The sequence below is a fragment of the Zonotrichia albicollis genome, chromosome 5 (genome assembly GCF_047830755.1).
Source record: "Zonotrichia albicollis isolate bZonAlb1 chromosome 5, bZonAlb1.hap1, whole genome shotgun sequence".
NCBI lineage: Eukaryota > Metazoa > Chordata > Aves > Passeriformes > Passerellidae > Zonotrichia > Zonotrichia albicollis.
The window spans coordinates 25,721,972-25,738,690 of NC_133823.1; the positions used below are offsets into that span (position 1 = coordinate 25,721,972).

Consider the following 16,719-nt stretch of genomic DNA (forward strand, 5'->3'; position numbering starts at 1 on the left):
AACCTCTCAGCTTTTCTTCCTTGGGCATTTCTGCCTATCACTTCTGTTCTTGGGATCAAGGACATGCATGGAAACCTTGGCAGACTAGTGGGATACAGTCAACATCATTCACAGGTCAGTCACTGTGACTGCCTTTAAAACCACAACATGAGTGACAGCAGCACAATGCTCCATGTGGGCCCAATCAAGCCAGTGGCAAGCTGCTTTCCAAATAAAGGGGGACAAACCCAGCCTTGTGATGAGGTGAGCTGCACCAGCTGGCTCTGGTGGGAGTTATCCATGGGTGGCTTCAGGGAGGAGCAAAACACCCAGTGCTAATATAACCACTTCCAAGGGGGTAGCAGTAGGGTGATTTTATTCTGTCCTTTGGCCTGGGGCTGTACTAGCTCAGGAGACTTTTAGCAGGACTTTTTAGTACTTGCATATGGGAGTTTTTCTGGCTTCTTTTTTTTTTTTTGGGGGGAGGGGGAAGGCTACAGGTGGTTTGTTCTCTAGCTAACACACTATGGAGCAAATATACACCTATGTTCTATGTAAATATTAATAGAATTGTTTGCCAGAATGTTTCCTTTTTTTATTTTTCTCTTTCCAAGAGGGAGGCAAAACAAACATTTATTTTTCTAAAAACGTGTAAATTTTTGAGGCACTCATTTCTCCATAAAGTTGTGAATCCCTGTGGACTCTTGAGTGTTTTCTCCTGGAATTGAATTTACTGCTCAGTGGCTGCAGTTATTCCAGCAGGAAGCCATGGAAAGCCTTTTGGTGCCTAAAATAAGAGGTGCCTAAAAAACAGAGCCCCAATGTGTCTGTGGGGCCTGAGCATTGCACCCAGCACAGTGGCAGAGCCACTGTATATGTTTGGGTGCTGCACAGGGATGCTCCCAGCACTGCCTGCAGCCTCCTCATCACAAGTACAAGGCTGTGGCTTTCCAGGTAAACCTCTTGCATGGCGAATGGCTTCCTGAAGCAGGGACTAAGTAAGAGTTTAAGGTGCTGAAGCACATCTGAACCAAGTGCAGCTCAGAGGTGAGTTAGCTGGGCATGCCATCAGGAGGATGAGGGCAGTGGGAGGGCTCTGCAGGCTCCTGCTATGGTGCTTCCCCAGGCATGGAGCACCCTGAACGGGAGGGCAGCAGCACAGGAATGCCCTTAGGCAGAGGGGCTTTCCTCACCCTGCAGCGTACCCTGTCACTGCACAGGGACAGGACTCAGTGAAAGGCAGCTCCTGTGGCAGAGGGACTGAACTTTCTGGCCTTGAGGCTTTTCTGTGGCTTTGCCCTGGGCATCCATCCCTTAGCTCCACTGTGGAGCATCAGTATTTTGGCCTTTTCTCTGCTGGCTTTTTCCAGAGCCTCCCTGCTGGTTTCTCTGTTCTTCTTTGACAGCTGAAGCTAATGGTTTTTTCCCCAAACCCCAGGCTAGCGACTGCTTTTTTTGTCTTCTCTCTTCAGTTTTTTGAGATATCCAGCAATTCTCCTTTTTTTTTTTTTCCTGAGCTGCTGTAAAAGAGTCACAGCTGAGCTGTGGTTCAAGCTAGTAAAAAATATCCTGTGCCCACCCCCCACCCCAGCCTCCAGTGCAAGCAGGTTTTGCACTCATGATGGGTTTAATGCCAAGCAGTGTCTTCAAGTGGGATGTCATTTGCAGGGGCTGGATCTTTGCACTGCCATGAATTTTTAGCCTCCTCTGCCACCCTCATTTTTCTGGTTTCATGAAGGCAGTTGCTTGCTGGCATAGCCCTACCCTTAAATTCAAGAAATGAACTTGTGTGTGTTGACACTCAAGACTACACTTTCAGTTTTCAACACAGAGTGTCTGCTGTGTGAAATCCTGCTCACCACCAAGGACGTGTTTCATAGTCCCAGCCAGTGGGGACCACATCTCCTCCCCTGAGGAGCTGCTCCATGAAGAGTGGAGATGTGTGGAGGGATAGAATGTAAGAGAATAGTGCAGAAGGCAGTCTCACACCTGAGGAGTTGCAGCTGTACCAATCACCAAAGATTAGGAACAGCCCTGCCCTTAATAGGCCTCAGCTCTGTCCAGTAAGAAGAAGAGTGCTACAGAAGAGTGGGTTAGCTGGGTGAGAAGAGGGTTGGAGTCTGTTGGTTGTGCAGTGAAGGAGTCAGTGCTGTGAAGAGCTGTCCATGAGAAATCACCCAGAAGGGATGGGAGATTTACAATGAGATTACAACAGAGATGTGCTGTGAGCAGCAGGAAAAGGTGGTGTGTCAGTATGCAGCCCTGAAACTGAAGAAAGGAGGCCTTATTTCTCTACCTGGCCCTCTTGCTTTGAACTGGCCTTCCCAACTCTCCCAGCAGCACCTGGGGTCAGAAACACAAGAGACCATCAGAGGGAGTTCTGGGGGAGGGGACTCCTCTGCAGCCCTGCAATTGCAGAGGTGCTTGTGCTGAGCTCTGAGGAGCCCTTGGCAATGATAATTACTCAAGACTGCAGAGGCTATGCAATCAGAGCCATGCTAAGCTTGGAGGAGCCTACTTCAGTTTGAAGTACATTAGCCTGCTCAGTACTGGAGAGCAGAAACCAGCATGGTGCATCCTCAGGCTGTGAAGTGAGAAACAAATCCTGCTGTTTGAGCTGGCTACCAGGATGAGGTGGCCCTTCATCTGTCTTCTCACACTGAATTCATTTCCTCATCCTCTGGAGAGGGTAGCACAAGACAGTCCTTGCCCATGGGGGTATCAGAAAGAAGGGAGATGTGCTCACACAACTTAGTGCCCTCAGAGAGCCAGGTTGTAAAGGTGGTCAGGAAAGGACCAGCTGCACTGGCAATGCTGTGCCAGTCCTCAGGGGCAGTGGAGCCTTTCCTCCCCCTCTCTGCTGAGCACTCAGCCTTTGGATGATGAGAATATATTTTAGTTGTTTTTTTCTAAATGCTGGAGCATTCATATAAGGCTTTTCATTCTACAGTTTTTCAGCCATTATATATATAGGAGGAAAAAATATCCTAAATCATATCTTTCAATGGCTACAGGAAAGTACTTACTGGCCTGGTTCCCACCTCATGTAAGAAGGAAAATGTGTGCAACTGGGTTTTCCCCTCATCACTGAAAAGGTGAGTTCTGTTACAGTTGTTACTGCTGTTTTGTGACTAAGCTCTGAGCAAACAGCCTGGGAACTGCTGAACACGCTGAGACCCAAGGCCCTGAGTCATTTGTTCATCCCACTTTATAAAACAATTTAATAGAAAATAATTTAAGTGTGGACTTGTGTTGCTGAATTGATACTTTGGAGTAAAGTCCCTGCTGGATTCAGTTCATCTTAAGCAGATATTTATTAGAGCTTGGGCAAGGCCACTGACATTTTGCTAAAAGTGTTTCATAAAAATGCTGCTGGTGATAACTTGGACACCACCAAACAGGCATTTTGGGAAACAAATGAGTACCGACCAATGTTGTGCTGGATGAGTCATATGGGAAAGGGGGAAATCTGGCTGATTTTGCTATTCTTAAGGCAGTCAGCCATACTGATGTGAGTGGCAAACAGGAGAGCCAGGCAAATGTCAGCTATGATGGAGTCCGTGATAGCCTGCTATTCATTTTGGAGGAAAACTGGCAGCAAAAAGGATCTGGTCATCATTAAGCTCCAGCAGGGTTTATTCTAATTTTGTCAAGCTGACTCCTTAATTAAATGGTTGTTTTATGGGGAATTGGAGAAGTATTGCATGCGAAGTTGCAACAGGTAGAGGCTGTCATCCCAATTCATCTATTTTCTCTGAACTCTGAGAAAACATTTTCCACCTCTGAGAGTATCTTCTCCCAAAATCTGCTGATCCTTCCCTGAGCAGACAAGATAAAAGTTGGGGGTGGGTGGGAGGGAATCCCCTTGTTTCTGTCATAGCCACCTGCTTCTGTACCCCAGCTATAAAGGATAATTTTGCATTTAGTTTCCAAACAGTGCCCAGGCATTTTTGTTTTCCTAAGGGACAACTTAATTCCTTTTGTGAACTCATTTTGGCTCATAATATGACTATATTTCAATGCCTCTTATTAATCCCATATTGAAGACAAGCATAGTAAAGATGGGAGAGAAAAAGAACTACAGTTTGTTTTTTCTTTTCCTTTGAAGGTCTTTCTCCTTCTCCCCACTCCCAGGGCTTTCTCTGGGTTTCAACCCAGTAGCCCCTCCATCTTACAGTGCTCTTCTAAAAGAGCCACAGGAGATGCACCTGGGCAGTAGGTGGAGCAGAGAGATGGGCTGGATTTTTGCACTGTACTGCTTTCTCCCCTGTATATCCAGGGCAGGGGGTAAGGCCAGTCACACCTCAGTGTTTGCTTCTGAGGCTGGGCTTGTGCTGTGGGTTTGTGATGCAAAGCTGTGCTGGGGCTGACAATGGACTGCACTTGTGAGCTGCAGCAGCATCCCCTGTGCCACTCAGCCTGCTGCCAGCTGTGTTCCCAGCGAGGCCTGAGGGCTCACACCCGCCTTTAATGAACACTGTCCCATCCAGGCTTTGGATAACCTCGAGTAGTTTCAGGGCTTTGTGACTTTCACCAAAAAAGGAGTTTGCCAGTGGAGAGGGAATGTTGCTAGGTGCTGTCCCAGCAGCACCCACTGTGTGGCAGAGATGGCTTTGCAAAAGGTCCTAAATCCTGCTGGGAGCAGCTGCCAGGGAGCATTCCATGCAGAACATGAACCGAATAGGAATGCAAAGCTCATCTTGCATCTGTCTTACCTTAAGAAATCCTTAGTGCTCTAAGGACACTTGTATTACAGTATTAGAGTGCTTGCACCTTTTTAATTCATGAGTGAAAGCGATGTGGAGTATCACATGTGATTGTGTCTGAGAGCTGAATGACAGAGCTGTCAGCTGTGGGACACTGCAATGACAGCCCTTTAAAGTGCTGTCGGCTCTTGTTGGATACTTTTATCAAAATGCTTATTTCAGCCTCAGGAAGACAAATCCACTGTGTCTTCCTTTTCTGGGGGGGTCTCCTTAAAGTACTGCTATTCAGTAGTGGGATGTTTAAAAAAATGTCTTTCTTGAAGTTTTCTGCACTGTAGGCAAGCTCTCCTCCCTTCCCAGAGACGGGAACCACACCAATGCCACAGTCAGGGGCTTTAAGCAGGGTTCCCAAGACACAGAGAACTTTCCCAGGCCTTGTGGCCCCTGCCCTTTCAACATTTGATGGATTCCAAAAGTGCAAATGATCTGCCTAACCCCACTGCCAGCCCCTCTCCCATGGGAAGAGCCCAGCTCCTTCCCAGCTGGAGGAGGTTTGGTGCACTGTGGCAGTGCCACAGCAGAGTTTCCCCTAAACCCACCCACAACCATTAAGTCTCCATTACAGGGCACTGATTTCACTCTGCAAATGAAAGATAGATAATGTCTCCTGAGGAAAATAAACTAAAAGCGGGGAAGGGGATTGGCAAAACAAAAACAACCCTTCCCACTGCAATAGCACTTTCAATTAAGAACAAAACAGAGCAGGAAGCTTTGAAGCTTGACTTTGGGCAGGAAGCAAAGGCCCTTTCTGAGAGCCCTGGGTTTCTGTAGGCACAGCACAGCGGCTGCTGTCTTCTTTTTACGTCAGAGCATTAATGCTGTTGTTTCGCCCCTGGTATCAACAGAGCTTGCCTGGTAGGTGGGTGGGGTATTGGGATTTATATTGTAGACTAATTCAGCAAAGCTTCAGTCTTTTTCTTTTTTTTTCTTTTTTTTTTTTTTCCCTAACAAAGCTTTTGAAAGTCCACTGGGGACCCCTAATGTTCAGCTACTGCTGAAGCAAGCACTTCAAAGCCAGAGCTGCACAGCTCCTTCAGCCATCTATGGGTTTGATCATTCTGGTAGGCTTTTATTACAGGCAAGCACACTCCCTTCCCCCTCCTAAAGTCGTCTTTCTGAGAGGGTCTGAGAGCTCCTCAAACTGCCTGGTAAAACAACATTTCTGTGGTCAGAAAACATGCCAGCCAACTCACACTGAGATGGCCTGGAGATGCTTTGGGAGGCAGAAACCTTTTTGCCGCCTGCAGAGCAGGCAGGATCCCTCCCTGCCCTCAGCTGTGGCAGCAGACACACCTAACGTGCCCCACAGAAATGTCTGGAGAAGAAAAGTGGGCAGAAGTGGTTATTGTAAAAGGGGGTGGGAGGAGTAATCCTGTGGGATTATAAGGATGTCAGTGACAGTGTTAGCCCTCCATAAACCCCCACTGCCTAGTCCCTACGCCCACATATCCCCCTATGGCTGCCTCATTTGCCCCCCAAAAAAATCTCCACTGCCCACCTTCTATGGCCCATACCAAGCTGGGCAGCCTCCATGACCAAAACATACAGCCTTCCCACTGCCTTCAGCCAGGGCAGATGGGAATTGCTGTTATCCCAGGGTTTGCCCTAGCTTCCTCTGCTGGTGGGGCCAAACAGGACATACAAACACCTCCACAACAGCCAGGTTTAGGATTTTTTCAGCCAGATTCCTGGGGTCAGCTTTTATCTCTCTTATGATAGGCGTGCATGTGTTTTCTCTCCTAGACTAGCATTAATATAACTCTAATTTTCCACCATAGCCAAAGGCAACAGAGTGGTTGGTTACTGGGAGAGCCACACCAAAAGCACTTGAAAGTCTGGGCAGAAAAATGTTACAAATGCAGCTGGAGTAAGTTACCTTCCAATTTCATATCTCCATTTCCAATCCTAAGTAAATCAGAAAAAATTGTGCTTTCTAAGTGGTTTCTAACATAATGAAAGTCAATTAGAGTGATGCAAACAGAGCTTATAACTGCAGGTTTTCATCACTGACTCTGTGCTAAATATCTGCACTGTGTGGTTTGCAAGGAAGTAAGGGTGCATGGAGAGGAAGGGGGGGTTTTAAAAGCACTTAAATTACCTCTAATTAGCAACACAACTGTAGTCAAAACATAATGTGAGGATAATAAATTGATATTTGCATAATGGAAAGACTACCAAACTGTACTTCAAATAAGATGAATTAGATTATAATTAGGGCTGTGTTTTGGGAAAGAAAATCCTTCTAATTGCATGAGTACAGGCAGTGCCAAGGAGGGGAGGGCTGGCAGCAGCTGGGGAGGTCCAGCCAGGGCTGTGTGGGACAAGTGCCCCACAAGTGGGGCCATTCCCTGAGGGGGGACAGGGTGCCCACATCTACCAGCAGCCAGAACAGCCATGGCAAGGCAGGTGTGGGGAGAAAAAGGGAAAAAACAGGAGGAAGGGGAATGTGTGCACTCTCAGACACCAAGTGCTAACCATGAACTGAAAGGAAATCCAGGGTGAAATGGTATGGACAGCAATTAGGGTGGGAGACACCTGTGTTCCAGGGGGAGGTGGTGCAAGGGTAAAAATGCAAGCATTCCTTCTGTAAATTGCAGGAAAACAGTGAACATCTTTTTCTGGTAAAATCTCATCACACCTTGAGTTCCAATGCTTCCTCCTGCTGCTGTTTGAGAACTGACTTTATTAAACCAACAATTGTTTTCATTCTGTTGAATCATATGCAAAGTTGTTTGCAAAGATTGATTGCCCAGCTCTTACTGCTCTTTTTTAGTAATTAGGGCCACCAGGATAGCACTGGATGATGGGTCACTTACCCATTGTACATGACCATGTACACCAGTAAGGAAATTACTGCTGATATGTTATATTCCAAAACAGCTTTTTTTGAGAAAGCAAGCAGTAGAATTACACCTTGTCACTGAAGTGAAGGCAGAATGAACCCTGAGGCTGACTTGTTGCCTGGTAGCTGCAGAATCTGGTGCTGATGCCCATTTCATTATTGGGCAATGACATGGTTCAGGTGGTAAAATTGATCAGCATTAAAAACCTGCTCCCTCATTTTGGCTGGGGGACTGAAAAAGGTGATTTCTTAAGTCCTGTGTGGCCATATTTTGATAGTGAGGGGGGCTATGGGATGGTTTCTGTCAGAAGCTGCCAGAAGCTTCCCCCATGTCTGACAGAGCCAATGCCTGCTGGTTCCAAGGCATATGTGCTGCTGGCTAAGGCTGGCCTAGTCAGGAATGAGAGTAATGCCCTTGTGATACCATATTTGAGAAGGGAAAGAAGTTATTGCACAGATGTAACTGTGACCAAAGAAGAGCAGGAGGGGACTGCACCTCGTGAAAAGTGACCTCATTGGAGCAGTCAGTGGAGAACTGTCTCCTCGGGGAGGGATCCCACACTGGAGCAGGACTCCTCTCCCTGAGGTGGCAGCAGTGGCAGAAACAGCTGTGGTGAACTGACCATAACCCCCATTCCCCATCTCTCAGAACTGCTGGGAGGAGAGGAAGTAGAGCCAGGGAAGGAGGGAGGGATGAGGAGGAAGCTGGTTTTAAACTTTATCTTCTTTTTAATTATTCTGCTCTGATTTTTTTAGTAGTAAATTTAATTAATATCCCCGAGTTCAGTCTCTTTTGCCTGTGACAGTATTTGATGAGTGATGTTTCCCATCCCTTATCTCAACCCATGAGCCTTTTGCTATATTTTCTCTCCCCAGTCCAGTTGCAGAGGGGAAGTGAGGGAAGGGCTTTGATGGGGGTCTGGAATCCAGGCAGGGGCAATTCAGCAATTTACTGTGAAATGCAATGACCCTGCTCACCAGGCCCTCTGTGTATTTGCTCCTCACATGCCCAGGTGAGTGTGCCTTGGCTCACTGAGCTTATGTCATACCTGGGCCACCAACAGCACCATCCTGGGCCCAGTGGCAACAGGGAAGGTGTGAAAGGTGCCTGAGCTCGGCCATTGCTGGTTGGCAGAAGTGTGCAGCAGGATATGGCTCTCTGCAGCCATGCTTGGATGTCCCTCTGACATTGGCTGCTGCAGTTAGGGAGGATGGAGAAAACAAGGAGGATGATTTTGGGGGTAGAGGAGTGGCAGCACACACTGGTTCTGGGTTTCAGTGGGGTTTCTGAGACAGCTCCTCATGTTACTCGCTCTCTGGGTGCTGTTTTGAGGACACAAAGACAAGGTTTTCCTGCTCACAGGCACAGAAAGGAGGGTACCAGAGGCCTGGAAAACACGCCTGGTGCACTTAATTGGTGCATCTCTCTGTTTATGAGACGTAAAGCATAGGTCTGGTTTCTAAATCAGGAGCTACTGCTCATGCATGTTTACTCTGTGAGAAAAAAGGGCAGGGTATGAGATGTGATGCAGCACAAGCCCACATCACGGGAAATATTCCCCTGCCTTCAAAGGGTCCTGGCTCAGGGCATGGCCCACAGAGACCTTGGGAATAAACTCCTTTTTGAGTTGGCAAATGGTGCCTTGCTGTTCTGCTTGAGGAGCTGGAAACAGAGAAACTCACCTGGAGCTCTGCTCTGCTGTGCAGTTGGTGGCACCAGATTTAATAAAGGGCTGTGTGGGAGGGAGCAGAGAAGGGAAGGAGAAGGGAGAAGAGTGGGGGAGCAGGCAGCTGCAGTGCACCAGAGAGCGTTGGTGTGCAGCATGCTGGCAGGGATGAGCTGAGGGCGGCAGGAAAGCCAGGCCACAGCTTTCCCCTCCTTTGGGAGCAGGACAGAGAGCTGGCCCTGAGGAGCCCAGCCTGGGGACAGCCAGGCAGAGAAGAGGCAAAGCCCGACCATCCCTTCCTTAATGTGTGGCCACCACACAGCCTCCACTCTACTGTGCAGGGTGCTGGCATGCTGTGCCTGTGGGATGCCCCCCAGTTGTTGCCAGGATCACCTAGAAAAAAGATACTGAGGCTGACATCCAGGAGGGGACAGGAAAATGGGAACCTCAATAAAATCCTTCATGCCTTTGCCTATGAGTCATGGCACAACAGCAAATCTCAGAAACCAAAGCTTGGACCCCACCATGGACTTGCTGTGTCATTTGCTCCCTCTGTGGCAGCCCCTTGTTCTCAGGCTCACCAGTGTGGCCTCAGGCACCCAGGGGGACTGCAGGACCGTGTGTCATGCAACAAGTGAGCTGGATTATCATGGTAGGAAGAAGGGAAACATTGCACACCAACAAAAGCCCTGGGAAACAATTTTATTGCTAGCAAAACTCTGCAGGTCTTTGTTTAGTGAGTGCACTTCCCATGAAATGCAATTGCTCACTGAGGTTTTAAACTGCGACCACCCTGAAAATGAAGGCAGTTTCCATTAAATTGAATTACTTTTCCCCAGAACTGGCATGACAATGGTAATCTTGATAAGGAACAATAGCTGTTAAGTGAGAGCATCATTTCTATTTTCTATTAAATCACTGTCATTTCCAGTACAAATGGATCATGTGTGCATATCATGCTGATTTACAGTGATAAAGCCTTAGTTGTGATCAGTTATCACAATACCTAAGCAGAGCATGCAAGGTGCCACAAACATGCAAGCAACACTGCACCAGGCTCAGATCAATATTTGGATCTAACTTAGCATTAGCAGATGAATTGGTGCAACAGTGATGGAAGTTTTTCCAAAAATATTCATATGCTTGTCATCAGTATAACCCTAAAGGCTACTGATCCCCTCTACCTCACCTTTCCTGTTGTCTTCAGAAGGGGCAAGCCAGGAAGCAAATCGAGAAATGCTATAGACCTGACCATGGAGATGCAGCACAAAGCAAATGTAATGTGCAGTGAATGATTCAAATTCCTGAAGATTAGACACTGGGCAGGGAGAAGATGGTGGGGTAGCTGAGCGCAGAAAAATGCAAGGTTGAATGAGCACTGGTGTTGCAGCAATCACTCAGGGAAGGTTTCTACTCTTGAAGATATTTTCCAAAAGTTGCTGAGCTTCTAGGAGCCCATGGGCTGCTGCCACACTGAGGAGCTTCTCCACCTCCCTGAAGGACATGAAACCTTCATCAAGAAAATATAGGAGGACATTCCTAGCTAAATTTTAATTACACAGGTTTTTTAAAGGGGAACACAGCTACTGAATATGAAAACATCTGTAAAGTTAACTCTCCCCTACTCAGAAAATTATCTGATTTTCCTTCTGCTTTTTCCTGTGGTCTGAGCACATATGTTCTAGGTTTGGTGACTTTCTCATTTTAGTTGAAGGAGAAATGGTTTTGGAGTTCTTGAACTACTACTCAATATATGAGTCTGATCATGCAATATGTTGTGCAGACTGAAACAAAACGCATTGGCTTCAAACCACAAGGTTTGTCCAAACAATGCTTTTTTAGCTTCATTTAGTGTACAAATGCTCTATCCAACCTCAATTTTAATTTTCAGGCTTGAAGCAAATGAAAAGAATCAAAATTAAACAATACATTAAACCAAAAAAGAGCTGGGTTTCACTGTGGTGGGATCAGTTTCTTCAGTTTCACTTAGCCCTAAGACAAGTTGCCACAGTGACTGTGTGAAGCACAAGGCAAATTTTCTCAATCTCTGGGCCTTGTTGGGAACACTGGTGTGCAATGTGCCCTCGCACATCAGGGAGAGAAGCTCATCCCAGGCAGTTTCAACCCAACCCCCAGGCAGTCAACAGGAAGCTTCTCATTGACCCCATTGGGTGGAAGGAGAGTGAAAAGGAAGCCCCCTTAAAAGAGAAAACCAGAATTTTCTTTATAGCAGAAAATGCACGTGTTGCTTCAATACCTCTTTCCACACCAGTACAGGTCTTGTCCCTTGCCTTCATTGGGAAACCATCATGGAAAAACATATGCAATCAGACCACGGGCATTTTAGGTGCTGTGACGCCTAAGTTTTAAAATGTCATTGGACTAACTGTGTTTTTCCCTTTCCCTGCTGCAGGTACTGCATTACTAATAGTACAAAAAGAGGGCATTAGAAATGCTGGAGTGGCTTTGTGCACAGAGCACCTACAGCACCAGGCTCCCCCCTCCCCAAGAGGAGCTGAGAATGAAGCTGTAATAGGAAGGAAGAGGATTATCTCAGGTTACCCTTCTTCAAGTGCCATGGTCATGTTTCTGAGTGTCCCCACTGCCAAGTTGAAGGAGGAGTGGGCATGGCCCTGTCCTGCAGCCTGCCTACAGCCAGGAAGAGACAAGCACAGAAAATTGTAAGAGAAGTACAGAAGGAAACCAGACTGAATGTTTTCAAGCAAGGTCAGAGTTGTTTTTGGCTGAGTGTTACTTTTCTTCCTAGCAGCTGGTACAGTGCTGTGCTTTGGGTTCAGGATGGGAATAATGTTGGTTACACACTGATACTTGGGCTGCTGCTGAGCAGTGCTGACCCTAAATCCAGGATTTTCAGTCTCCTATGCTCTGGCAGTGAGCAGGTGCACAAGAAGCTGAGAGGGAGCACAGCCAGGCCAGCAAACCTGAATGTGCCAAGGGGATATTCCATCCATGGAGCATCTCATGGTCAGTGTATAAACTGGGGAGGTTGGTCAGGAGCTGCTGACTGCTCGTCAGGGACAGGCTGGGCACTGGTCAGAGTGTGGTGAGCAACTGTGTTGGGCATCACTTCTGTTTCTTGAGGTTTATTCCTCTCTTTTGTTTCTACTGTTATATTTAACTTTATTTCAATTATCACGCTGCTCTTATCTCAACCCACGGATTTTACGTTTTTCTAATTCTCCTCCCACAGGAGCAGGAGAGAGGGAAAACCAGTGAGCAGCTGCACTGTACTTAGTTGCTAGCTGAGATTAAACTGGACTGAGCAAATAAGGGGAAAGTTATGTATAATTCACTTTTAGAAATGTGATTCCTTTGAAATTTCAGGCCTGATTTGGGAAGCATCCTTATTCAGAAAAGCATGAAAGCTTCAGCATTTCTCTTGGTGTGGACATCTTTAATGATTCCTCCTTGATTTCCATCTCCTGCTGTGACAGGCATAGTTCTTTTAACCCTAAAGGTCCTGCAGCTTAATGCTGTTCTGTGCCTTGAGCAGGCAGAGATACCATCCAACATGCCTACCTCTCTGCCCTTGTTTCTTGGGGAGCACAGTAAATTTCCCTGTTCTTAATCCTTCCCATTTCTCACCAAGACTGGCAGGATTCCAGGGAACACAGCCCAGGCTCCCACCTCAGGGGTAACCACTATGGGTACCACAGCCCATGCACACACGGCATGGCTGTGTCCCTCGTGTGGCAGAAGCCTCTTGGGAGGGTGTTCTGAGAGCAGGACAATGATACACTGCTGTAACTCGATTTCCCTTTGCCTCAGCAGCTCCTGGCTCACTCCCTTCCTGCACCTGTGCACTCCTCCTGCTGCCCACCTGCAGCTCAAGCCTCTCCAAAAAGCCACAGAGCAGAACCAGCATCCCTCTGCACTGCCCCTGTCAGGATACTTCCTTTCTTCCCACGGGTTAAAAACAATAGCAACAGCAGGTGGGGAAAGGGGAGCAAAGCATAGTGCAGTCCACAGGGAGAAGTCAGGAGCTCCCAGTGCCCCTGCTGCCACCTGTGAACCTCCTTCCCACGAGCACAGGACAGCTCAGTGAGGGTTTCCCCACAAAGCAGTGCCAACTTTTCCTTCCTCCCACACCACAAGTAGCCTTTCCCCAGAAGAAGCCAATTTCCCATGACAGGAATCGCTTGGAGGGTTTTTGAACCTCACCTGAACCAGTGCATGGCCATGTCCTCATTTTTTTCCACTCCAGCTCCTGGGTGTGAGACAAGGTAGCAAAGGTTATAAGATACAGTGTCCAAAATCCAGCAGGGTATTGGTACCACAAAGGCACCTTTGTGTTTCTGGCCTATAAGCATGCACACTGTGGCAGCCACAGACTGGAGAAACACTACCTTGCAAATACCTCTGTGCCAGGATGTGCTGCGCATTGGGGTACCCCAGGCGAGCATACACATGAGCCACATGGAAATGGAAATGCTCGTAGCACAGCAGGATGTACAGCAGGAGGAGGCCAGCAATGATTACAGCTGCCAGCTGTAAAAGAGAGCAACAGTCATGATGCAAGGAAGAAAATAAGCTGAGGGCTAGCTACAGCAAATATTTCATCTGAACTCTGAAGCCTCCCAAAGCTATTCCCCACAGAGAAATGGGAGAAAAGGCCCACACAACTGCAGAAAATCAAAGTCACCTTTGATAGAGAGCTGGTTCCAGAACTTCCACTGAAGCTGGCAGAAAAGGCCCTGCTGAATTCAGTGAGCAGTGCATGAGCTCCCAAGTTAATTTCCCCTTTAAGCTCTGCTGCAGCAAAGGAAAGTACAATCATTTAATTTTCTAGTGGTCTTCTTGAAGTAAAGGGGGGAAAATAAACCCTAAGGTGCCATCAGGCTTTTAGAAACAATTCATCAAAGGCACTTACCAGAAGGAGCCTCATTCTCCAAGCACCTGGGGACTTGTGGCTACCACTGCCCACATAATTGTCATACAGATGCGAATTTTCATATAATCACAAAATGGGTCAGGCTGGGAGGGACCACAGTGTGTCATCTGGTCCAACCTCTCTGCTCAAGCAGGGTCAGCCTAGAGCACATGGCACAGGATTGCATCCAGACAGTTCTTGGATATTTCCAGGGAGGGAAACTCCACAGCCTCTCTGGGCAATCTGTTCCAGTGCTCAGTCACCCACACAGAAAAGGAGTTCTTCCTTGTGTTCAGGTGGAAGTTCCTGTGCATCAGTTTCTGCCCCTTGCCTTTTGGCCTATTGCTTGGCACCAGTGACAAGTGCGTGGCTCCATCCTCTTGACATCCTTCTTTCAGATACTTATAAATGTTGATGACTTCCCCTCTCAGTTGTCTCTTCTTGAGGCTGAACAGGCCCAGCTCCCTCAGCCTGTCACCCTCCCTCAATCATCTTCATTGCCTTGCACTGGACCTGCTCCAGGAGCTCCATGTCTGGCTCCCTTTGAACATCCACAGCCCATAAACCCTTTCATTCCGTGTTACATCAAGGACATGCCTACACCTGACAGGAGAATAACCTTGAGTCTGAAACTCTTCTTGCATCCAAGGTATAAATCAATGAAAAGCCTGAACAGCACCAGCAGGGGAAAATATATGAGAGACCAGAATAAGACTGCTTGATTCTTTTGCCAAATTGGATTTTCTTTGTTCAGTGAGCTAGCTATTAGCTTCCAGTGAGAGGAGCTGGCAACTTATGCACCCACATCTTGGCAGAGTCAGATGTTCCTGGCTAGGGAAAGAAGAACATACTTAGGAAAAGGCTGTAGGAGGCCCACGTGGAGCCCCCTGCCTGCACAGGTTACCAGAAGCCCTTTGCCTCCCTGGAGGGGAGTGCAGCCTGTCTCACCAGTGGTGCCAGCCCTGCAGAAGGTAAAAACCTTCCCTACTACAGGGGAAGATGCACCAGGTACAGTCCTGGATGGAAGGCATGGCTTTTGAACACATCAAGGAGGTGAGTGCTGATCAGTCTCTCCATGCTGCTCTGTGCAGAAGGAAACCATGCTGATGGTGTGGGATCTGCAGGAACTGGGGGTATCCACTAATACCTCATCCTTCAGCTCTGTAGCTTTGGTGAAGCAGTGATGGACTCTTGGAGCTGATGCTCATGGGGATGTGCAGAAGTGCCTGCAGGTGCTCTGCATGCCACCGTCCCTCCCTTGGGGGGAGAAAGCAGAGCAGACACAAGTAGCCCTTTTTAACAGCCAAGTCAGAATCAAGCCCCGAGGTCTGTCCAGTTGACCACAGCTGTTCCAGAACAAGCTCACTTTTTCATCTGGGCATAATTTCCATAGTGGCTACAGCATGTGTGTGTGCATTTGTCATCATGTCACATTCAGAATGAGCCAAGGGGACATGAAGCAGCTGCAAAGGATGATGAGATAGAAGAGCTTTAATAGTCAGGGGCTCTTCTGGCCACTGTGGATGGTTTGATGCAACTGACACAGACATGTGCAAACACCAACTCTCCTTCACTTTTTGGGGGGCAGGAGGGAGAGGGTGTAGTCCTCAAGATATATGCAGACCACTGCCAAGCAAATGGTGCATTTAGATCCTGATCTGCTGCTCAGTTGTCTTTACAGCTTGAGCACAGAGATGTGGGTCTGCAATTCCTTGCTCTTTCATGGAGGCTCCTGCACTCTCACACATCACTATCAGCTGTAGGGATTGCTGGAGCAGCAGATTACCAAGAGCTTTTTATCTCCTAATTGGGACCCAGGTCCTGGTTTGGGCCCATCTCTAATTGGGATTAGTGAATGCTGAGGATTAAATGAGCCTAGTTAGCTAATTAGGCTAAATGATAAAATAGGTAAGCAATAATGACATGCAAATGCCCCAACATTTCATTTTCTGATTGATAAATTTAGGGATTTAGGAAACTTGGACACACATGTTCCCCCATTCAGCCTGTGTGATGCTGTTCTGAAAGTGCTGATGGATATGTAAATCCCTGTAAGCCAAAGGCAAGTCCAAGAGGAAATGCAAGTCATAGGTCAAACTGGTTGTTTTGAAAGCTTTTGATCTTATTTAAGAGGAGGAAATGATACTCCTCCTGGTAAAAAGTGCTTCTTGCTGGAGATGTGGCTGATGTTAAAGGTCCAGCTCAGGCAAAGCTGAGTACAGACCTGTGATGAAGGGTAGGACAGTGTTTCTGAAGCAGTGCAAAGAGTCTGGTTTCACACAGGGGCCGTGAGCTGTCACTGTGCTGTTTTGTCATTGCTGCAGTGCCTGGAACATGTCAGGGAATGTTTCATGTGGCTGCAGGCGATGCACCAAACTGCAAGAGGCAGTGGCAGTGCTTTTATGGGTGCAGGTCTGTGACCTGCAAGATGCTCATAGCTGTGGTGTCTGCTTTGTGCTCCATGACAGGTTGTCTGAAGCCTCAGGAAAGGAGTAGGAAATGCAGGGTTTTGGAGGAGCTGTTCCTATTGCAAGTCTGGAACATCCAATACATGTAACAGCAAACAAATGACCA

At 47.5% G+C, this 16,719-nt stretch overlaps 1 long non-coding RNA gene across 1 annotated transcript; it reads right to left on the bottom strand.

Moving 5' to 3' along the window:
• Positions 1–9,952: 9,952 nt before the first annotated feature.
• On the bottom strand, positions 9,953–13,771 carry LOC113458982 (uncharacterized). Its single transcript, XR_003379731.2, has 4 exons — positions 13,622–13,771; positions 13,437–13,482; positions 11,817–11,903; positions 9,953–10,748 (listed from the first exon to the last, which is right to left on the bottom strand). It is a non-coding gene; the product is annotated as an uncharacterized LOC113458982 (long non-coding RNA).
• Between the last annotated feature and the right edge of the window lie 2,948 nt (positions 13,772–16,719).